General features: G+C 41.9%; 1 protein-coding gene across 2 annotated transcripts in view; it reads right to left on the bottom strand.

Annotated features, from left to right (window-relative positions):
• ST7 (suppression of tumorigenicity 7) overlaps positions 1 to 25,284 on the bottom strand; it is a 144,675-nt gene that overhangs the window by 77,134 nt on the left and 42,257 nt on the right. The gene's annotated exons all lie outside the window — the stretch shown is intronic.

Genomic DNA, 25,284 nt, shown 5'->3' with positions numbered 1-25,284 from the left:
AGATGTTCATGCTGTTTTTTTCCCATAAGAAATTTCAACCTATGATAAATTTCTATATGAGGCAGGGATTTTTTTTTTTTCCAGGAATTGATGGACTGGGTAATGTGCCACAAAAAGGAGGGGAAAATTATTTTTCCATCAAGTGATTCATTTTTGCTATGTATCTAATAATCAACTTTTCCCTTCAAAATATTCTTAACACTGTGTGACTCACACAGTAATTGTAGCAAAAGAAAAAGAAGACAAGGCAAGTAGAAAACTTTTACCTCTTTGCCTCCATTTTGGGGTATTTCAAAGAAAGCACAGCAGCAAGTTTGACAAGTGCTGTATAATTTCCATTGTCTACCAGCCTTGGGATAGCCAACACTTATTAAAATGGAAAAGGCTCTGCAGTAATTCTGCAGACAGAACAGCAATCTGCATTCAGGACCTGACTGATAAGGAGACAAACTTCGGCGGGGGGGGGGGGGGGGGGGGGAATTTTGCATAATAAAGATTTTCAGTAGAATGAGCTCCAGAGAAAGAATTTCCAACCAAATGCACAGCAAATGACGCAGTGGAGTCTGAGGGAGCACCCCTCTCACACAGCCTTATGGACACATAGCATGAAGTTAGACTTTTAAAAAATTATCATCTTGTGGCTGGGGTGGTCCTCCTGTCCCCCACAGGCTGTGAGTCTCTCTCCAGTGCCATTTCCTCTAACGGTCCTGTGTGTCCACTAGACAAAACCAGACCGTCCATAGTTTTAAAGTTTGGTTTGTTTCATGAGAAGACAAATTAAATGCCACTTAGTCTACCTCATTAGCATGAACAATAATGATGTTATTTGGTTTAGCCTTTGATGAAATCCCATGAGGAAAGGCAGTGCAAGACAGCCTCTATTTTTCTTATTGAACATTTGATGGTTTTAATTCCAAACAAGACCGTGGCTGACTTGGCTTAAAATAACTGAAAGAGCATTCTGTCCCAAAGTGTCTTCTTTAATTTTCCTTTCTTCTGTTTAAAATTATTGAATCTTTTCAGAGGTGGTTCTCCTCATGCAGGTAGGAAGGACCACAGGAGGAGTGGGGCAGGACTTGCAGACAGGACTTGATTAACTGGTACTCTACCTGTGGCAGCAGTCGGGCTGTTCAGAAACACCACACAAATACATTAACCCCAGCACTGTGAGTTACCTGCCAGCTACTGTCAGGTTTCTTTTCCTCTAAAGCCAACCACCATGGAGGGACAAGTGAAAAATGCCTGACTAAATTAGCCAAATGTAGCACCCTTGGTAGATGTGAAACTCACATGAGAAGTAACACCTGCACAGAACTTAGTGTAACCTGTGTTCTCATCCCTGTTTTGCACCACTCTTATACTGTATCATCTCCAACTTGAAAATTCAAAGCTGCATTTGGAAGCTCCCACGTTTAGATCCAGCTGGGAATGTGTGAAAGTAAATGCTCATTTACCTGTCTGAATTCTCCAGGTGGACATCAAGGAGCTGAAGAGCACACCCCCACATTTTAGTAAATAACTCTAGGGAAATACTCTGCATGTCATACCGTATCAAACTGTAGCTGGATTCTAGAAATGATGATACAGAAAGCAACTTTAAAAACCCCCAAAAGTATTTATCTTTGTGATTATGTCTATGTCTTGGGTTTTGCACAGGTTTTTTGCACACTGGCTTGTGAGAAAGATGTTGAGCTAAAGGGAGGGTGTGCCAGAAGCACAGCTGGTCAGCAACTCTGCCCTTCCATTCCACTCATCATGCAGATGTGGGTCTGAAAACAGGCAGGTAATGGCTGAAGATCCTCTTTGCAAGTCCCCCCTTGACACTGACTTGAGTGAGTTCCTCAGAAATCAGGCCAATATGGCTCAAATTGAACATCTACAATTAGAAAGCGGTTTTCAAAGTCTGGTGAGGCAGGCAATGTCACGGAGGTGAGACAAATCTCAGGAGCTCAGCTTTCCATTCTCTAGGGCTGGTAAGACCTGAGAACATGCGGTGGTTGTTGCTTCTACTGATCTCCAAACGTGACTGAGTGCTACTTCATCACTGCACCTGGTGACCAGAGAAGGCCACGCTGCAAAAACAGCCCATCAAAATGCTGTGGTTTTGTTGCATCTGCTTGTTCTTCTTCTGCTCATGCTAGTGTATCTAGGACTAGTAACTATGGCTATGTTAATCCTCAGATGCTGGTGGTTAATTATGATAATCACTGCACTGGAATATTTCTGCTGTCCATTAATTTGACCTATTTAGATCACCCTGGAAAAATTGTCTATAAAGCTAAAACTTGCCATGTTTTCTCTTAATGAAGTACCAAAGGTTTCTAGGGGGTTTTTTTGGGTAGAGGAATGCCAGTGCAAAAGGATTCAACAGCTGGGGAACCTCCAATCCACTCCCAGTTGTCCCTACACCTGTGGTCAGGAGCTAGCTTTCTATCTGGCCTTTGAGGGAGAGTGATAGGAAAGTAACCTCCAAGTGTGTGGCACGTGGAGCCAATTCCCCTCTGAACACACATCTGAATGAGCAACTGCTTCAGCAGAAAAATCCAGAACAAAACTTTGAGAGTGGCGGAATACCAAAATCAATACAGCAATACATTCAAACTGGGCTCTGGTACAGAAAGCTCAAAGAGGGAATGCAAAATTATGAGTAGGAGGCTACTTAACGTAATGCTTTTCAAAATGCCACTTGGCTCAGAAACAGAGACATTCAGAACCTGCTAAGTGTGTTTAAGCACTTGGAACTGTAGCATTTAAATGACCAACGAAACCCCTATTGCTCATTATTCAAAGCACAAAATACCACCAAGAGGGCAGCTGACTTTCTGGCTAGAAGTTCCCATTAGAGGGATGTGCTTAGGGATATATAATACTGGAGCAACATCGAACTTGCAATAGATCTTGGCTTCTGCTCCCGGCTTCATGGCTGGCTTGCCTGCAGTCTTTCAGTGCAGTGCTTTGGGGCTTTAGATCCCTGACTGTGCTTTGGGAAGAGACCTAAGTAACCTTTTGTGTGCAAACACACCAGAGATCTTTGCACTAATTTCTGGCCCCCCTACTAGGCTCTTCATTTACATGTAGCACCTTCCCAAACCCCAGCAAAGTGAACTGCTCTGGCCTTTTCCAAGGACTGATTCTGGTAGTGTCACCCTCCGAAATAGCTGACTGTATCCAAAGGAAGGCATTACATCCAGTAGTTTCCAGCAGACCTGATCTAGGTCCAGTCTGTCCCAGGACAGCATGGTAGTCTACACCATGGTGGTCTGTGAACAGTCTTGCTTGCTTTTCACTACATATAAAGGGGCTGGGAGATAAACTACAGCATGAGAGGGTATGTAAAGGTGATTAGAACAAAAAGCTAATACAGCTTTGCAGACTAAAAAGCTCACTTTTAGCAGAAAAAGACTACATAGAACCTGCTGTGCTGTGTTTGGGTCTCCGTGTATTTGGCTATGAGCTCCCTCTTTTCTTTGTTACTTTATAAAAAGAAAAACAGCTCCCCAAAGGAGGTTTCGCTGAGCTCCAGCAACACTGGCACTATTGGGTCCCTTGAAGAGCTTTTTCATATTATGCAATTAATCCTTCACATGGTGAAGAGCTGCCACTGAGCAAGAAGATCCCAAACTTTGAAAAAAGGAAACATCATTTAGAGGAATTAAGGAAAACCATCTGGGCTTGTTAAGGCTTTGCTGCCTGAAGGAAACAGGACACTGCAGCTTGCCAGCAAAGCCAAGCTCAGAGTTGATACTGGTAGCAGAAGCCAAAGGCGGGAAATACCACAGGTCTGTGAGCTTGAAGTGGTATCAAGTAATGTTACCATCTTGTAGTTGTATTAAAAAATGTATTTGTCTGACATGCAGTGGAGCAAGATTTGTTTACTGTTGCATAAATACTTCAATAAAGAAATTAACCCTTTCCCAAAAACATCCACAATTTTCTCAGTGAAGCATAACACTAAAAAAAATACTTAACTGTTTTTCAAAACCTGTATTTTTTTTTCCATTGACAAGTACTTTGCCCCAAGGACAATTAATTTTTGGATTAAATAAATAAATCTAGTATTTTTTACCTTATGAGTTATAAACATGGCTTTGTGGGAAAAATGCACCTCTTGAAATGGAAATGTTATAATAGGCTTTTAGACTTCTCCAAAATGGTGGTTGCCTTTTTTTGAGAAGTAAAACTCCTAAGGAAACTACTCCAGGTTTGTTGCTCATGAAGTACACTCAGTTTTTTTGATAATTAACTAAATAGCACAGAATCATTATCTTTTCCCTAAAGCTGGGGTTTTTTTCCTGTAGGAGTTTCCACAATTTAATTTAATATTGCCGGTTTTCCCAAGTTAAATTAATACCACCAAATAGGTAAATCCCTCAGAGATTAGTTAGTCTCAAACCAGAGCTGGGCAGACAACTTGCAGTTGTTTTTGCTGCAGTTTTAAGTATGTTGCTCTTACTGGTTTTCAAAACCAAGGAAACATTTTTAATCCTATGCTTGATTGTTCCTATGAGGTAAAGCAAAAAAAAAAGGCAAGAGGACATTGTTTAGAAAACGAAAACTCTCTCTGCCCCATCTGCCAGTTGCACTGCCTTCAATGCTGCTTGGCTGTGAAAAAATGCTGACTACATGGATATGTATCAGGAGAACTGAAGTTCCTCAAAAGGCCACTGACATTTTGCCCATACTCAAGTTCTGGGAAATTCTGGCAAATTAGGCAAGCTGAGGATTACTGAGGCAAAATTACAAGTAAACACGTAGCACAGATATTCAAATGAGTAATTAAAGCAAATCATCCTGAGTTACAGCCTGCTGCCTGGGTGTTTGAAAACAAGCTCCTGAGGAGTGGTTACAAAAGACCTCTTCACTGAAGTGGACAAGGATGTTCTCAGGGGCTGGAGAAACTCCCTGCATGCAGAGCACACTGGTACCAAGGAGCATAGCTTGCCTTGAGCTCAGCTGCAGAAGGAAAACAGAGTTTTTATCCTGCAGTTTCGCACTTATTTCATATGGAGCTAAGCAAGTTCTGCCAAATCCTCACTGATAAGATTAAATAAGCAGAAAAAAGGAAAGCAAAATTGACAAATAAAATGAAACACCTGAACTCTCTATTGACAGTCTTGAAATGTACTGTTTTGTTTCTGAGTAAACCACTACTGATTTTTCTGTTTTGCTGTGAGCAGACAGAAATTTTTTCACCACAGTTATACTCCCTTTCTTTAGAATTGTTTATCACTAGGAGCCCTGCACAGAGCTGACAGGGAAAGCAGAGCCTCTGCTAGCTGATGGGCCCATTAAGATCTTTTGCTTGAGGCCAGCGCGAGTGGAACCAAAGTGCTGTCCATACATCAGATTACCTGCAGTTGTCACACGGGTTGAAAGGACTGAATTATTTGTTCTTCCATCTCTTCAGGGCACACCTGCAGTTTGTAAGTTAATTTCCCCAGCATACCAGAGTCCAGTTCACAAGGCCATTTTTACTTTCTTCCATGCTGCAGTAGTTTTAAAGCCTCTTATTGCCTCCACTTTTGTGATGTGCATCCACTTCCTTGCCTCCACTGCATATCCTTTCTCCTTGACTTGTAAATTATTCATTCTGTCATTTAGCTCAATTTAGTTTCAATTTGCAATGTCATTCAAACATAGCACAGTAGATTTATCCTCTCCTCTCCCATCCCATCCACATGCATTGGAAATGGTCTCAAAAGGAGGAGGAGCCTGAGTACAAAACTTCTGTTTGTGTCTTTCCTGACAGCAATAGGTAACAGCACCCACTTCTGAAGAGTTCAGCAGCAGTTGCCACTTCTATAATCTAGTAGTATGGTAAACAATAATGGGCCAAATGCATAATGAATGCAGATGGGCAAAACTCTAGTCAAAGTTCCCACTGACACAGAACAATTGCTCAGTAAATTATTTTGCAAAGCTTTCCCTGAAATCAGATATCCCTGTAGTTCAGCTAAAAAGGCAGGGAAGAAACTAGAAGGAAGTGGTTGATGAACAAACAGAATTGAAGGGCAAAGGGATAGAATCAGGAAATGCAGATGTTTATTCTATTTAAAGGAAGAATAAAAAGTTCCTTTAACCTTGAAGGAAAATAACCCTGTTGAAGGAAAGGAAACCATCACTGCCAAGGCTCTATTGCAAGAATAAAGTCTGTAATCGATTTTTGTATCACATGGTGGGGTGAAGGCAGTGGGATTCCTGGAGGGGTGCTAATTCATGGGGATAACCTGGGGATGCAGCAGTAGCTGCCTTTTGTGATTCGAGGCAGAGCAGCCTCTGTACTACTGAATCTCGCTTTGAAAGGGAGCCCCAAGAAGCTGAAATCAGTAATTGAAGGAGTTGCCACACACTACCAGCCAAGTCCAGGTGAGGGACAATGCAGGCCTTCCTGGACAAGGTCCTTTAGCAAGAGTGATGTCGAGCGGCAGGAGGAGCAGTGTAGAGGGATCCAACTCATAGCAGTGGACTACTAAACCCCTGGCTCTGGCCCCTAAACCTGATGTATGGTGAAATCTAGGTTTGCCTTCTGTTTGCCCTCACTTCTGTCTATCAGAAAATCCACATGCCATTTTTGCCTACTCTTCCTAGATCTTGTGTTAAAATCCCCCAGGTACTGCCATTTCCTATACCATCCCAAGAGACTCAGCTACTCTGCTGCACTACCAGGGAATCAGAGAGCCACAGCACTCCTGCTTCCTTTAGAAAGAGCCTAGAAAGATGTTAAAACCAGTTCAGTGCCAAAGCGCTTGAGGTCTAACTCTGCTCCTTTATCACAGAGCACACAGTATCTTGTCTGGGCACAGCACCTTTTGTGGGAGGGCTGCCTGGGCCAGAGACATAGCTGCAGGTGTGAGTATCCACCACTCTGCACAGCGAGAGTTCATATCATCACTAACATGTGCTGCACCTTATGTAACTTCATTTCTGACTCACAATTCAAAGAGTGACACAGTAGGGTTTATTATAACCCACCTTCTAATGCCAAAAGACTACTTGTTAAAATATATCTTAGAAAAGCCAAAATTCACTTCTTGTATTTTTTTTTCTTACTTCAGCTTTCCTTCCTCCTCCTCCACTTTCATGTGATGCTAAGCCACAGATTCTCCAGGCAGTTTCCCAAATAATTTATGCTTAAGATGGACTTCAAGGAGCAGACTTCCAGCCCAGGGTTTTAGCTTTCCATCTCTAACTAAGAGTACCAGCAGCTCAGCAGCTAAACCTTTGTGTGTAGCACCAAGCATTTGCTTGTACTATTATTTAAACTGAGGGGTTTAATGAGATTTTGGTTGTTTGATTTAATTCAAGAACTGCTCCAAAGCTGTTTGCTCCAGTAGCAAAAGCTTCAGGACAGCTCTGTACTGTGTAATACATACAAGTCATTGAGTGCAGCCACTCAGTGGTTTTTAGGTTCATGGCCTTGAGCAGTATTTTCACATCTCTTTTTCTGAACCACAAAAAATGGGATAATTTACTGTCTTGTTTCAAGGTTAAAGGACATTGTCAGCCTAAAATAAGGCCTCAAAAGGTACATTTTTCTTCAGAACAGAAAAAAACTGTGTTGAGAACTCCTCATATTAAATGGAAAAGATAACCTATCTTACTGATGGGATTATTTTCCCAATCTGTTTGTCTTATCTCTTCTGGAGGAAACTTTTCAGTAACATATTTGCTATATTTTGGCCTTTCATACAACAATAAATGAAAAAATCTTCCAACAAACTAGACTTGTATTGTCTATTTTGATACTGATATTACTTTCAATTTATAAGTTACAACATTGTGAAAGCCTGTAACAAATGAGGATAGTCAGAATTTTGATGAGGATTTTATAAAAGGTTAATAAACACCATCTTTTGCACTTCCATCTTTTGTCTCAATGCTCAGAGCACCTAACAAACAAAAATTAAAACTCTTCCTAATCCTGCACAAATAACCTAATATTATGTCAATTTTCATACTGACACAATCAGAGTTAAAGGAACAGAAGTGCACCCCAAAACTCTGGTTCTCCTTTTCGTTATGCTCATCCTGATGTTCTACTTTTAGGTTTCTAGTCTGGTCTGAAGACACTTTCTAAAGCAGGATTAAGTGCAGCTGCTAGATTGCAGCACAATAATGGTGCTTTCTAATATAAAACTAATAGAAGAGTAACTTCTGGATATTTAATAAAGGGGGCTTTATTAATGAAGTCATATATGCACATTGCAAGGAAAACTGGGACTCCAGGGAATGGCCAGGGCATCCCAGTTGCTGATTTGTTGGTTTTGGGTTTTTTTAGTCACATTACCATAAAACATGAAATATTGATGAAAAAACAGCATATAGAGTATGTTGCCTATATCTGCAGTACATGGATTGGTGCTTGCCTATCATGAGACTGGACTAAAAGCAGGTATACAAAGAAATTAATAGAACTCAACAGCTCTTGCCAATTAAAATCTCCCAGTCTTTGCCTAAATACTCATTTTGCTCATTCTAAGCACATTTAAAACTCTTTGCATTTTGCCATCATACTTCAATATTTGATATGTTATTTTGCCCAAATAAAAAGGACAAATCCAGGAAAATCTAAACAAATCCCAGTATCTGAATGGATGGAATGACATCTGGTAAAGAATTAATGAAGTGACTGTAATCTCTTTCTCAATCTCATTTCTGTCTTCAGGCCATCACAATTATAAAAGCTCTGCAGCCACAACATGAAAGATACCAAAACTTGATGTCCAAAAGAAAGGCTCTATAACTCAGAGGAAACAGGAGCCAGTTACCTGACTTCTGTTTCAGAAAGGCTTGAAGGTTGGAAATATACTTGCTTTTTTCCAACTGTAACAAGTGGTCTGAGGAGAGTATCTCTTCTAATAAATTTTGCTTAACACTTCAGTGTCATTTCCATTGTAGATCTCAAAATGCATTGCTAAACAGTGGGCAGTCAAATTCACATTTTTGAAGGGAAAACTTATCTAGAGAGGATAACTAATGAACATTGAGTCTGTGTTTGATCTCAGACAGGAATCACAGGCAAAACCCACCTGCTCATCTTGAAGCCAGGGAAGTTACGCAGCTGACGTTAGCAGGACTAGGATTTCACCATAGCAATGGGATGCCTCTGCCATTTCCCTGGCAGGGTTAACAATTCCAAAAAACTCCCACATTCATGTAAAGCTATTTCGCTAATTTTGCCTTCAGAACGCTGTCACCATAATAGCAGTAAGCTATGCAGGGGGGATCATTAAGTGGTTGCAGCAGAATGAACAGTTCTTGGATACCTTTTCCCTTGCATGTTGGCTATTGTTAACAGTCATATACATCAAACAGAAGAAAGCATCATCTAGGCCCTAATTCCAGGCAAAGAGAGGCCTGATAGACAAAACCTATCTGTTTCAGAGCCAATTTCTTTATTTTGTATATCTACTCAGTTCATTTCATTTGGTGTTAATACACTTTTCTTCACAAGAATCTTTACTAATGAAATAGTTGTTAAAGACTAAAAATTTGCTTGATTAACTATTGTTCTCTGTATTTCTGCCTTTCCTGGATCTCTCTCACAGTGCAGATGCTGGGAATAAGCCAGTCGCTCTGATGCCTAAGGAATTTTAGCTTTTTATATATATCGTAGATTTTTAATACATAGCTGTAGAGTTTCTAACATTTTCTTACACTTTAGAATAATATATTACCCTTTCTCACACATTATGCCACCTTCTTGAAATTCTGTTCTGTTAATTACTTTCAAGAAAAGAATTTCTAACAAGAACACCCTATTTTGCACCAGCACCCTGGAGACATAACAATATATAAGGCTAAGAACCTTTGGAGAGAAATAAATTTAAATTCATGCTATAAAAATATAATCTGATATGGAAATGGATGTATTTTCCTGACAGCAGCTAGTTCAATTTTTCCCCACCAAGGACCGACTTAGAATTACTATTTAGTCAATACAGGGTTGAGAAAGAAGGATTTTTTTCTGGTCCAAGGGAAATAAATGATGAAGGTATCTAGATGTATCATTATATTAATACATGGCAATCAGTAATACATGAAAATCTACAGGGAAGGCACAGGCAGTTGCTTCACTCAGTGTCTCCCCTTCTCCCAGTGCCAAGTGTAATTACAGATAGCAGCAACATGTTGACAATAAGCTTAGAAGAAGAAAGGGAAGTGGTGGGAATAGAAATGCAGTGTCATACAGAAAAAAAACCAACAGGAGAAGCACCTGAAAATGCAGTGAGCTTCTGTCTGCAAAGACAGACCCGTGGCAGCAGTATGTTATCCCCACCGCAGTTAAACAGATGGCTGCAAAGGCTGTAACAGCACAAAGATCACAGAATATCCTGCAAAGCCATAGAAGGAAGGAAACCAGTAGCATTGCTTAATAGTCTGCTTATTTTACAGTCAAGTGGATTGCCAAGCAACTAAGCTGTAACAAGCTCCATATTTAGGGGAAGAAATGTTTGTCTTCTGTCTGTCCCTGCTTGCAAATGGCAAGTGGAGCGCATTTCTAAGCCAGATAATTCAAGTACAGCATGTTCCACAAGCCCCGAGCCTGTGCTGCTGAGCGGCCGGTGTAAATCATGGCAACAGTTGACATGCACGCCTTGCCAGAGTCCAAGTTTGTCACCGTCACTGTGACTTTCACTCTCTGCTGTTCAAAACAGAACACAAACAGAAGACGCCCAAAAACCTGCAGTTACTCAGGAATCTGAGATTCCCACATTACTTAACATGACTGGATCTCTTCAGGATTCAAAAATGACAACCCCTGATGACAAAAAAGAGCTCGATTTGGTTGTCTAAGCAGGTGCATCCAAAGCTGTTTGAGATGCATAGGGTAGCTGATACGCTGTCACAAAGCACAGGCAGAATACCCCAGGGACCAACAGCTGGCACCCAGGTGAAATATGTTCCAGGGCATCTGAAATGGCTCTAGTTGCCTCATTTAGGCAACTGATCTGAGCCCCAAATGACCCTTTTATGTCTTGCATTCTTCATCCATGTCACCACCCACCCACACATAAGAATGAGTTAGCATTGCTGTTTAAAAGCGCCTATATAAGAGTACAAATGCATAAAGTATATACATTTGGGAGCACATCTGAATTCATTTGCGAAGACTAAGAACGTAGTACTCCTCCTAACATGCACATACTGAAGACACTCACCCAAGGGAATCATCTTGTAAACACAATGCTCAAGTCTGAAGAAAGATGTGATTAGGCCAAATGGCAGAAAGCTCAAAACGATAGAACTTCAAGACCAGTCCCTTTCCCAGGGCATCCTGCTGCTGGAAGAAGGACAGTGCAGTAACAGAACAAGCCTAGGTCATTCAGGTACGTGGGACAGAATGACCCCAGCCTGGGTGATTGACACCCACAACATTATTTCAAGGATAAATGTAGTTGGTTAAACTCAGCACTCCCAGCCCACAGAAGAAGGTGATTATCTGATTGGTGGCTTTTGAGGAAGCACCAGACTACCTTTATTCAGAAGACATCTTCTTCCCTGACTCAGCTCTCTGACATCCAGGATCCTGCCTAATGGTGACAGAATAACATTTAAGGTGTGATGAAAAACTATAAACTAAGTGTACAAATAGTACCTCAACCAAGGTATTTTACATGTAATTTTACCAAGGTATATTACATTAATGCCCAGTTAAAATATTAAGGAATGAAAAAGAATTGCTAAAAAACAATAATTTTAAAAAATCAGCTGATTTTGAAACTGATTCTTCTTGTAATTCGCTGTTTTACTTAAAAAAATTGGATCAAATTAATGACAAAATCACTGTTTTGCTGTAATCTGAAATTATATTAAGAATCAAAGTAGGTCTCAGCAATGAAAACATCCACTGGCTGATCAGAACTAAATTTGATTGGAATATGACTAAAATGTCTTTGCTTGGGAAATTACTGCATTTAAAGTCACTGTTTTCAGTTCCAACTTTATGTTTCACAGCCTTGACTCAGTTCCTCTCTTTATATACCAACAACGAAAACTGACAATAGAAACCCACAAACCCACAACTGAGAACAAGCCTTTTCCCTGAAAGAGGATGTAATGTAAAAGCTTCTTTATGACATACCAGCTATAAAAAAACCCCATTGAATGCATATGTAAAATGTTTACAACATACAATATTAGCACATACATGTGCTCCTATTCTTTTAGCCAGTAACTGCCACAATAATAAGTAGAGAGCACAAAACTAGGGGTATAAATAACTACAACATAAAATTCTGCCATTGCTTTAACCAAGTGCTGCTTAGTAGGCATGGCAGGTAGGCATTCCTCTTACCACAGGCACTTGCTGCTAACCAACTTTCAAATCTTGTTCAAAGCAGATGAAATTAGTGACTAGAATTGGAAGCAACTTTGTGTTGTGCAGAGATGTATTGCAGTCAAAGTGCTTCCAGCTGTGAAGCTGTAGCTCAAGAACCAAATTCTCTTCCTTACCCATTAACGATGATTGTTGCCAGTCCACTTGGAGATCAGAAAATCCCACTTAGCAGAAAACTTAACTACCTAACAGGACTTGATGAAAAGTCTCTCAAAATGAGGTGCTTAACAAAATAACTCACCAAGAAAAATGAAGAACTAGAAAAATGTAATGAACTCTGAGTACACAAACCAAAGTGGCCATAGCATGGGGCTTGAAGACCAGTCAGATGTGTTTGTAGTAGACAAAATGAGTAACTCTGGTGTCTAAGATACACTGTGCATCAGATTGAGCCTGATCAGCCCAATCTCATGCACTGCTGGGAGTCAGTCATGAGCAACAAATAAATAAGTGACAGGTATGAGACAAAAATATGATAGACTGCCCCATGCCAAATAACTGAAGGCCATGTCACAGATAACAGTAACTATTTTCTCTACATGTCTGTTTGCTTCCCATTACCGAGACGATAGGCTTGTTTTGGTCTTAGTTATCTTTCTTACCATTTCAGGGATTGTATCAAAAAAGATTTAAGCCTTTTAACTTCACAAGAGATTTATATCTACTTTCAAAATACTCAATACCTATCTGTTAATCAAAAATATATACTATCTTCTGGCTACCTATACTTTGGACACTTTGACTCATTCATGCCAGACACCTAGCTAAGCCCTCTCTCTTGCATATTATGCTTTTTAAACCAGATCTGTCCACCAGAAACTGATAAAGGTATTTTTATAGATTTACTGACATAATTTAGTGCACCCTTTTATGCTCAGGCAACCTCTCTGGCATGCTATATGGGCTGTAATAGAAAGGAGAGCATTGTGTTTTGTACAGCTGAGGACTGTAAAGACTAAATGCCCAGGAAGAACCTGAAATGCCAACTGCTGGAAGTGATCATACAGCACATGAAACATGGCATGTTTGGTCATTTTCTCCACTGTCATCTTTAGAGTTCTGAAAAATAGGGAGGATAATTGAGGCAGCTCTTCAGCAAGTTTGTCATACACATTCTGAAAATAAGAGATTTTTCAGAATAAATTTTTTCTATGCAGTAGGAAAATCTCTGTGGGGCCATACTGGTGATGCTGAACGGGTGATCAAGCCTATGCTCAGAAATCCAAGTTCTGAATAAAAATCCCAGTGCTGCAGCTGGAAGCTGCAGGAGATCTTGTCATTAAGCAGAGACTTTCAGCTATTTTCCCTGAACTACAAGGTGCTAGATCTAAAGGAAGCAATGGACTGAAAGGGATCTTACACAGATGGAGCTAAAAGGAGGGGAGGCATCACTATGTAGGGCATCAATGCATCTCATTTGTTCATTAGAGAAAGGAAAAAAATGGAAATACCTCATTTTCACAGGAGCTGAAAATAGCATGGCAGCCCATGGGAAGGCACAGCTGGTACTCAGGTTTATTGCTACCATCAAGGCTGAACAGTCAGTAGGATTAGGAGCAAGCCAGGCACAAAACAGCATCAGGCAGTTTCTCCTGTCCCTGGCTCCCACCTGGCCCCAGTTCTGCTCCTTCCTGCTCACTACGCTGTTAATGCACATCCCACTATTAACGCAGCTTCCAACGTCAGGCTGAGCGACATGGGAGCAAGATCACAGCTTGGGCTCCTGCCCATTTTCCTACAGCACAGACTGCTTCCCGTATTGAAGACGGAACCATCTGGGAAGAAGAGCAAAGGCTCGGCCACTTAATTGGTACTTTCAGTAAAACAGACCACAGTCAGGATTGACAGACCCAGAGAAAAGAAGCCATCAGCCATCATTGGGGAAGGAAAACAGAGCCTGCTTTTACTCCAGACTCTGAAAGATTTGAAAATTAAGTAGAAACTGTGCCAAACCCTCCAATCCTGGATCATCTCAGTCACTGCAGATTCTAGCACATCTCAGTCCTAGAGACCCTGCCCCATCTTCCCACCCCAAGCAGGAGCAGGGCTCTATGATATGATGAATTCTTGTTCCTATGGCAGTCAAGAGGAGTGTGGTATCATTTAGTACGGCAAATCATCTGCCACCCACCTTCTCATCTAGATACTGGAATAAAGGGAGACTGATGTCTTGTTTTTAATTTCTAAAATGGCCTCATTTACTAGAATCACTTAAATAGCATTTCCAGCATTTTCAACCATTTCCATTTTACATTTTAAGGATGTCTCTTGGTTTCTTCAAGGGAATGGCAGCACTCTTTAAAGAAGGATGGGCAAGATTAAGAAATCCACTATCAAACCTGTTCATATCTGCCCCCCTCTCCCCCCCTTTCTCCCACCCTCCTCCCTCTCTTACACATATACAGTGCACATATCTATTTGGCATATGAGATTTTAGCTCTTACACTTGCCAAATCACCCACAATCCAAGAATTTACTATTCCAGGATCTTCCATGTTGCAGGCCTCCTTCTCTCTTCTAGATCATCACACCTCAGTTTTCTTGTTGTTCAAGAAGGAAGTCTCTCATGGCTCAAACCCACCTTGATATGCTGTCCCCAAAGAAAAGGTGACCAGCTGCAAGTGACCAACACGTAAAACTCAATTGCAGTGCAACAACTGCTCTTGATTTGTTTTGCACATTAGCATCCTACTGTAGTTGGTGTGAAATCATTTGCAAAGATAAAACTTGAGTCCATGAAGGCTGTGTTTTACCTTGGACTCATTTATTAAGGCCCTGGAAAATGCAGCTTAATGAAGAACAAAGGAAGTTACCTCTACTTTTGCTCATAGCCAGCTCTCTATTCTCCTTTCAAAGTATGAAAGCAAATGAAATGTTGGAAAATAGAGTGACTTACAATGTTTAAAATTCTCCACAGAATTACAGAATCATTTAGGTTGGAAAAGACCTCCAAGATCATCGAGCCCAACCTTTGACCAATCTCCACCTTGGCAACTAAGCCATGGCACTGAGTGCCATGTCCAGTCATTTCTTGAACCCCTCCAGGCATGGTGACTCCACCATCTCCATGGGCAACCCATTCCAATGCTTTCCATGAAGAAATTCTTCTTGATGTAGAGTTTGAACCTCCCCTGGCCCAGCTTAAGACCATTTCCTCTTACCCTGTCACTGGTTGCCTGGGAGAAGAGGCTGACCCCCACCTGGCTACAACTGCCTTTCAGGGAGGTGTATAGTGAAAGGGTCTCCCCTGAGCCTCCTTTTCTCCAGGCTAAACAACCCCAGCTCCCTCAGTTGTTCCTCATGTGACTTTTGTTCTCAACTTTCCAGAAGCTTCGTTGTCCTTCTCTGGACAAGCTCCAGCACCTCAATGTCTTTTTGGAGTGGACCAGAACTGGACACAGGACACATGGTGTTGAGTACAGAGGGAAAAAGAGTGCACCTGTCATGTTCTTGTCCTATCATGATTATCTCATTCACCAGTCTTTTATGGATTAATGCCTTAGATTACTGTTTAGAAGTTTATTTTGATTAGATTTCATTCTGGCTATAACCACTAATAACTTCAGCTATTATTTGACTGACTGTCCTCACTTTCTTCTTCAATATTCTTTAATCAGATCAATTCTGTGAGTTTGGATGCTAGAAAGCAAAAGGACAGCCAGACAACTGTGATTCAGTTTTAGAATTTAATTGTTGAAATAGCTGTGCATCTCTTCTTTTGAGAGGTGTTTTCAGACTGAACTTCAGAAATAGACAGGACTAATGGCCAGATTTTTGCCAATTTAAAAAAAAACCCCAACCAACCAACCAACCAACCAACAAAAAACCTCTAGAAAGCAAGTGGCTACATCCAGCAGATGATTTTCAGAGATGAAATTCTAGTTTCTGAAATCCAACTTGGCAGTATGATGTTCCCTGACCTGTACATAAGGCAGGAAGCACCTAAGTCAGCTGCAATGCAGGCTTCCCCATGGCGCCTCTGATACATGTCCACCCCTGTTGTGTCAGTATGTCTGAAATGCTTCTGGACATGAAAAGATAGTCTACTTTTCATATTTATGTAAACTTTAGGCATACCTATCCACAAGGATAATAAGACTTACTGCCTGCCATGGTACTGAACTCGGTGGCAAGTAGCAGGAAGATCACAGCTTCTCATCCGCAATGAAATGCTGTACAGTGAGACAGCTTCAGGCTTTCCTTCACTGGGAAAAAAAAGCTTTAATTTCACTCAACTAGTCTGTTAAAAACAAGGCAGTTGTAGTTTTAACTAACAACAGCTGTCAGCATAAAATAAATAAATAAAGAGATAAATAAATATACACAGATAGTACATACATAAACAAAAACTGGCAGATTTTTTTTTAACTCCTTTTTCCATGGTTAGATTGTTCAATGACATAAAGACACTTCTTTCTTCCTTGTGTAAACCAAACCAAACCAGGAGTACATACAAAGCAGTGGCCTAGGGGAGAATAACTGAAAATGCAGACACCCATATTTGCTGCCAGCCTGCAGACAGCAGCTGCTGCCCGCAGCGCCTCATTCGACAGTGACAGGGGCTGCACTGACGTTCCACATTAGAGAGTCATATCGCTTTGTTCCCTCAGGGGAGCTTCTCTGTTTAAGGGGATACTATTAAGGATGGCAAGTCCAAACATGAACCCTTTTTTTTTGTCTTTTTGTATAATTCTGTGTAAGTATTTATCTGTATTTTATGGAAGAATTAATTGACTGTCACTATAGATGCACAAACAAGACATAACCTAACTAAATGCCAAGCACGTAGTTCACCAAACTGCTGCAGTACAGAGCACTGGTTTGAAATCTACAGCTTCATTAAATCTACAGCTTCATTCCTCTCTGACAGGCAGCCAAGCCCCACAGAGACTCCAAGTCATTAGCATACATGCAATGCCCCAGAGCAACCAAACGAATGTCTCTCTGCATCCAGACAGTCACTGTGATGCACAATACCCACAGCAGTGCTACCTCCAGGGCCTGGAGGTGTAGCCTAACCCAGAGAGACCCCCAGTTTTGAAAATATTCATACCTATAAAGGTAAGTTTAGAAAAGGTCCTGTGCAAAGGCCTTTGAATGCCCATTCTCTGGGGGACCCCCCCTGCTGTGACAGACCACTAGTGCTTTATTCTGAGCAGGCAACTTAACCTCTTTGTTATCATAGCTGTTGTATTCCTATGGGCTGGGGCAACACCCCCTAGTCCCACTGTGATGTGGTAACTACAAATGATACTAAAGATGATGTAATATGTCTTATTTAGCACACTTGAGAAATCCTTCATCCCACTGCTATCTCCTTGTGCAGTCAGAACATTCCGAAGTCTCAGAAAGACATCTCTAGTGGGTCAGCAGTTGTAGAGGAATCTTCTCCCATTTGTACTGGCACAGAACTGCTCTTCTGTCGTGTTACCAAGGGCACTGTATTCTCCTGTGCGATAGTCATGCGTCAGGTCTCTCACACTGGGGTGGATTCCTGGAGGAACTTCCACTCTTGATTGTGACACTTACAGTTCAGATCTTGTTGCCTTTTATCTGGCTGCTCACTTCCATCATTTGGAGCTTTTCTCCATCCAATCACATAGGCAACCTGATTATCACCCTCTTCACTCTGTACAGCTTATCTGGAGTTATCACTGCAGACCATGCAAGCAGCAGACGATGCAGAGAATAGCCAGGCTGATACATGCTCCAGAGTTAGAGGAATGCTTTCCCCCCCAGCTCATTTAACCCTTAGCAGACCTTTGCCTCCACCCACTGCCTATAAAACAGCTGGACTGCTGGGGCTCATATCCTCAAGGATGACAAAACACATGGGATCTTCACACAAAATTTGCCATGTTTCTTTGCCAGCTAATTTGACATTTCTCAGCTACTGTATTCTCTTTGATAACCTAAACAGTCTGAGAGAATTTTGTTAGCAGATGGTTTGAATGACTCATGATTACCTACCCCCATGAAAATACAGTGGCATAATTCATTGTTGCCACTGCAAAAGTCCTAGATACCTTACTAATGACAGTCATGAATGCAGCTGACAGGAAAAAAGGTTAGTGGTGCCAATATTTTCCACATTCAGCTCTTTTAGTAAATGTTAAATAGATAATTTTAGCATCTTTCAGTATTCCTAATCAGGATGCTTTTCTTTTCTTTTGTGACCAGCACTATTTTCATTGTGCTAAGTCAGTTCAGAATCAGTGTGACTCTTGCTAGGTATCTGTAAGCCAGTGATTTATGCAGTTGAGGTTCTGCCTGGGATCATATCTTCTTACAGCAGTTTTTCCTTTTCTTGTGGCAGAAGTCTTACAAGTGGAGTCCGCTGCCATTTTCTGACACCTCCCTGGAGTTGTAATAAATGTCCTTCCCCTCAGAATTTGCTTTCTACTGTGGTCCTCATCATACAATCCCTTATTTCATTGTAAAAAAATGCAGTTAACACATGAAGTAAAAAAAATCTGGTCTCCTTTTTCTACTTCCATCCAGGATCTTTCAAGATATGTAAATGAGTACATTTTCCTTTTGCTGCACTTGCACAGCTACAACTCATCAACATCAAGACTACATCCTCTTAAAACTTCTTCATGTACTGTCATATGGGTACTTCCACACTCAGTAGAGTGCAGCAGGAAATCCAAATACATGACAGCTTTCCAAGACTAGTTCCTTGGGGTAAAATGAAAGCTGGCATTTGCTGGAGTGATGACATCTATGAAATAATATCATCAGTGCAAATGGCAAAATCACTGGGCTAATCAGCAGCACAGTAAACAGGAGAGATTAAGGGAGATGGATAATCTTTCCACTGGCATCTTCAAAACCTCCTCATGGCTTTTTAGGCTACTGACCTTTTGAGCACAAGGCACTTTCTTCCAGAGCTCATTCCTACCCTCTCTCATCCTTCCCTGTTCAGTCAAACCTTTAAAAAAGCTACCTAACGGCTATACAAATGTGGAAAGTCCCCAGTATAGCTCTATATTTTCTCTGACAAGCTCACCAACTTTGTGTCATTTTCACCTTGGGCTCCTGCTCTAGGCTGAAACATGATCTAGCATGTTTTGAGGGTCTGCTCAGCCTCTCTCAAAGCATGAATGGAAGACCTTCCCAGCCACTCTATTTCTCAAAGGAGGTCAAAAATATCATACTTTAATTCTGTATCACTGCCATGTAGTTTCACAAGAATTTCCCTTCTCCTGTACTGATCAAAACACCTCAAGATACCATTTCCAAATGAAATTTATAGAGAGCCCAAAGAAGTTCTACAATACTTTCCATCTTATTCTGGGAAGCAATGGCACATTTCTTGGTCTAGGCAGAATATGGATTCTCTTCACTCCCAGTTTCTAAGCATCTTAAGTTGATCTCTCACTGTAAGTTTCACCTTGATCAAGCACACCAAGGTCAGCCAATTTTTCACTGAGCTCCACTAGATTCTGGGTAGCAAGTGTTTCCATAGCTGTCCAGCTTATTTGCTTAATATAGCATCTTATCTTTTTCAATAGGGAACATATTGTCATTTTTAAGATCCTTTAATTTCATATTATACACAGTAACCCTTTCATATGAAGCAGTGATGTCACATCAAAGTGATTTTCAGCAAAAGGAAAAGAAATCCATTAATCTGGAAAACCTGGAATACTGTCTCTCTGTATTCTACGTGCTTTTCTCATAGCACTTTACAGAACTTTTCCTGGTGCTTCAGGCAGGGTATTTTATCTCAGATGAAAAGAGATAACTTAGGTTCTTCTGTGGATAATTTTTTTGTTAGGCATACCCATTAATTATCCCCAAATTACATGGAACACTAGCGCTTCTACCCCAGCTCAAATAATATGACAGAGTCCTCGCTGCATGTACTGCACTTCCTATCTGGGTCACACAGCCCAAAGGGACTCTAATAATCTTTCAGGCGTCCTTGGTCATAAAGATTTATCCCTATTTCTGGTTCTATAAATTAAACTGGTCAAAGCTGAAGCTTGTTTTGATCTCATACCATTTCGCAAACATGCAGATTGATTGAGCTCATATCTATCGCTGTGTCTAACTTGGAGATTGGTCCTGCTTTGAGGGAGGTGCTGGTCCCTTCAAATCTGAACTATTCTGTGATTTTTGTCTTAAATCTGAAAGACCTTTTGTCATCTTTTGATCAGTCACAGACCCCTCCACTAATTATAGCTCTGGCATGGACCAAACAATTTGACAAGCTGAAGAAAAGGTTACCTATTCCCTTCATGTACCTTCAGATTTCTTCCCCGTTCCAGAAGCTGTGTGGACACAGCTACCTGGGAGACTGTCACTGTATTCAGTAACTTTACATCAGACCTTGCAACTTCTAAACCAATGAGATAGGAAAGGTGATCCAGTGCTGCAAGAGGCAAACCACCAAAGACTGTCAAATTTATGAGTCATATCCAGCCTGTGAGACGTCTCAGTTCACTTTTCGTCTTTGCAGGAAGAAAGGGCAAGTTGCACTTAAACTCTCCCTGCTCGTGAACAGCTCAACACAGTGAGTTCAAATGGCCATTGGTGCTGCCTGAGTAGGAGGGCTGAGCTTCAAGCCCCCGTCCTCCTGAGCATGCAGTCAAGCCTTTGGAGACCATATCTCAGGCACATAACAAAGTGTTACAGCCTAAGGAGTTTAGAGAACACGCAGAACCCTCTCTTATCTCAGGTTTGTATTCTTTAAGAATACATTCATTTAGGAAGTATCAATACTAGCACTCAGTAAATCCTCAAAATCTACTGTAAGTGGGATGTGAGACTACATTTTCTCTCCAAATATCTTGAAGTTTCACTGATGAATTTGTCAAGTTATTACAGCTCCAGTAATCTCAACCCATTTCATAATACAGGTTTATTCTGCCATTTGACACTGGTGTAGCTAAGCCTCTCTTTGACCTGGTTCTGCAATATTTTCAACAGCCCTGACTCTACAGGGAACAACAGGAACCTCAGCAGCTAAATATATTGGTTTAAAGTCACAACTTCTGGTACTTTCTGTAACCTCTCTTTGACATACTGTTGCCTGAGAAACCAGTGTAACATCATTGAGGAATTGTGGCTGTACTTACTGCTCTCAGCCTTTTAGGATGGCAATGGGCTATTTATGCTCAAAAAATGAGTGTTTTGGTCATCTGCTGGTTCTGTGGAGCCCAGTCTCACCAAGGCTGCTATCCCACCAATTTCAACAGTCATGTCCCACCCTTCCTTGTGCAGCTGCTCATCTAACTGCCTCATGAACCAGCCAACATGCTCAAAACCAACTACCTGCAGAAGTGGTCAGGTTTTGGTTGGTTCTTCCACAGATGGGATGAGTACCAGTCCTGGGAAGAGAGGAGGCAGGCAGATCACCCAGGATGGCAACAACCATGCCAATCAGATTGTCCTTCATCTCCATATTTGACTCTAAGATCTCCCGTTTCTCTACTGCTGGCCGCTGCTGTTTTGCAGAGGTTTATAAGACTACTTCTCTGATGCCATAAAATCAATTATCTTGGTGTAACCTTTCCCATTTGTTGCATTTTGGCTGGAAGAAAGTTTGGGAAAAAAGTGCCTAGGAACAAAAGCACCTCCTGAACAGACAGGGCAGAAGACAGTAGAGTGAGCCTGGGACAAGCACAGAAGCTTTTCCTGGCACACTTAGGTGGGCAAGATTTCCCATTCCCACAGCAGTCCTCAGCCTCCCCACAGAGAGCAGCCTTCCAGCATTAACCTTGCAGCAGAGGAAAGCTCCACTTGCCCTTTGGTTTTGTATTTCTCCGGCCCTTTGGTCAGCTCTCCTTTGTTTCAGAGTCCTTCTGCTTTCCAGAGTGCAGCTGCTGATCTACCAGTCAGGGACCACCCATGAGCGTCTCCCAGACAGCCCAGGCTGGAAGAGCATTTCCCAGACAACCTCCCCTCACAGTTTAGTACTGCTGCTAGGTTAAAGTGCCCCAGCATGAAGAAATGCAGCAGTACTGAGAACATCACCTGGGGCTTTCACAGCACACATCTGGGTCCTTGTAATAGCACTGGGGCAAGTGCCATGGACATATGTTTGTGATTCCCTCCCTCGCAGCTTCCCACTGAACTTCTCTGGATAGCAGAAGCACACATGGTGCATGTTCTCAGACATGCATGAAATGGCTGTCTGAGCCTCTTTAGTCGCTTTACAGGTTCTAAACTGCATCCTGTCCCATTCCTTACCACTACACAGTCAGATGTGATGGAGCTGCATTCTCCTGACCTCTCCCACCACTGGTAAGCCCACAACTGGCTGCTCTCACAGTTCAGTTTAATTTGTGCCTCTGTTGTCTCTTCTATAGACCTCCAACTGCCAGTATTCCTAGTTAGACAAGGGACGCTTGCTGGTTATTTCTGCAAGGCTCTTCTCCCTGAGATGAGAGTGTTCTACTTGTGGGGACCACCTTGTCGCTTGTTCAGAGGTCCACCACTTCTCTGCTTTGGTGCAGCACTGCAACACCATTTCACCTTCAAAAATTCTCAATTTTTATCAAACCAGATTACCTCCTACAGAATGTAAAACTATTATGGAGAGCAGACAAATCTCTAAGGTCAGCAGTAGTGATGGTGGGGGATGGAAACCTGCCCCCCATGCACACAGCCCCCCAACACCGCCCCAGCAGTGTGTCTGACAGTGGATCAGCACAAAAGCACTGAAGATGAAGTGTCTCTGGCACCTATGTTTCCTGTGGGCATTAGAAAAACGACATGTGACCAATGGAAAATACTGACCATGACCCTACGGCAACTACCTTACCCTCCCACAGTGCCCTTGCACAGATACTTCTCAGGGTTTTTGCTTTGCACACTCTACCCTTGCTCATCATGCACTGGGAGTGTCAGCAGCTGTTTGTGCATCGCCTGCTGCCTTAACCCCCTTTATGAGCTATTGTCACTGGCTGTTTGTCTTTCCCTGCATCCAGGAGGTGATAAGCAGATGCCTGTTCCTACAAAGGCCCTCAGACCATCTTTTACTGCCCTTCTGACTGCTGCTAAAAGCAAAAAGAAAAACCAGGATTGCCGAATGAGAGTTGTTTTGACATTTAAAATATTTTGATACCGCGTGAGACTAAAGGTTCTGAAACAGTATTTGCTTCTGATCATTTTTCTTAGCTTTTTAATCAGAGAAAAGAGAAATAAAATCCTAAATACTAAGTGTAAACAGCAGGATTAAAAAAACTGTAATCTGCTCATTTCATGCTTTTTGGACAGCAGCAGCAGCAATGGCTTCTGTCATATTTCCAACATCCAAATAATGCTGAATCTTTTTTTAAATTTATTTTGTCTTATTTGATGTTCTAGCCAGACAGAAACGTTAACAATTAGTAGCACTGTTATCATTTGACAGCCTGGAAATATTAAGAAGACAGGAGGGAAGGGAAAACCAAAAACTCTTAGCATTTTGATTGAAGTAATTCCGATACTATCCTCTTTCTTTGAAAGCAAAGCCACTGTTCCTCCAGCAGTGGTGTGGGCAGGGCTGGTTACGCAAGCACTGACCTGCACAGGCAGGTGAGTGGGGCAGCACCAGTGACCCCACTCTCCTCCTGCTTGCCAGCACCTGGCAGCAGCAGGCAGTGGGACAGCCTGTCCAACCTGAAGAGGAACTCTTGGGCGGGAGGTTCAGGCCTAAGCAGAGGCACAGGGGAGCTGGCCACCACACCGCCTTCCTCTTCATCTGGCCAGAGAGCTCAGGCAGAGACTGACCATAGCCTCTGCTTGAATCAGTGGCAATGAGCCATGTTCTGTTTAATCCCGTTTTTAAAAGCAAGAAGTGTTTCTAGACCCTTCTGGGAAACAGGTAGTGGCTGTTATGGAAGCTCCCATCACCCTTTTCTAAATTGTGGGAACTGTGGGAACCATGGAGACAAAAACAGCCACAGCTGCTGGTGCACAACCCCCGTGACTTTAGCCAACGCACCTCGTAAACCAAGAAAGGACCACGAAAATGAACAAGACTGAACAATCTGACTCTGAGTGTGCACTATGGCTTTCTGCATGAGGGCAGGTGGGGCACTGATTTTATCTCAGAGCCTGTTCAGTGCATTTTGCAGAAGCAGAGCCCATGGACACAGAAACTGGGGCTCACAGACCTGGCAGGGTGAAATAGGTGCAGCTACAATATTTGGCATCTCTCTTCATGCTCTGATGACCCAGAGCTGCAGACGTTTACAACTGTGCATGAAAAATGCGTCCCTAAGCAAAAGAAATCTTAAAGGCAAATTTTGTTTTTATGCTGCCTGACCTTGACTGTGTGTTGTGGCAGAGGAGGGGGGAGCTGCCAGAGCCAGGCGACAGGACCAATTAACCCTTTGGGAGCAAGGAGTTTGACAGCCAGGAAGGCATAACTATGAGGTATCCCAATGCTGTTATCACTTCCTAGGAAGAGACGAGCAGAACAGGTCCCAGCCTAGCAGTGCGGAGACATTACACTATGCTGGATGTGACAATGCTCTACAAAAGCCATTGCTCCATGTTCAAATGAGACACGTTTCCAATGCGCAGTATTGTTTTGTGCACAAAATACAACATGAACCAACTGTTCTCTATTTCTCGGTCACCTGATAATCACTGGATCAGACTAGTCTCCACACAGCCACACTGTCCCCAGCAACATTATTTATACAACAACCCCCAGCCTTCCTCAGTCGCCAGATTTGCCAGGTAGGTAATTGTTGTTCCCATTGAAGGAAAACTGGCTTGCTTTCAATGACATGCATCTGCACTGCTATTATACAGCAGACAGCCTCAGTTACGATTTTCCAGGACAAAGATCAGGAAGAAAAAAATAAATGATCCTTTTATTTTGCATTTTTCACCCATATTTAGAATTCCACCTAATTTAATTGCAGATTCTTCAGTCATAGGGGGGATTGCACAGAAGACTCCTTTTTCCCAGAAACAAAAATTAAGTAAATGAGATAGAC

This window comes from Corvus moneduloides, chromosome 4, assembly GCF_009650955.1.
Source record: "Corvus moneduloides isolate bCorMon1 chromosome 4, bCorMon1.pri, whole genome shotgun sequence".
NCBI classification, from domain to species: domain Eukaryota; kingdom Metazoa; phylum Chordata; class Aves; order Passeriformes; family Corvidae; genus Corvus; species Corvus moneduloides.
The sequence above is the reverse complement of the archived record's forward strand: the minus strand, read 5'-3'. Positions and strand labels throughout refer to the sequence as shown.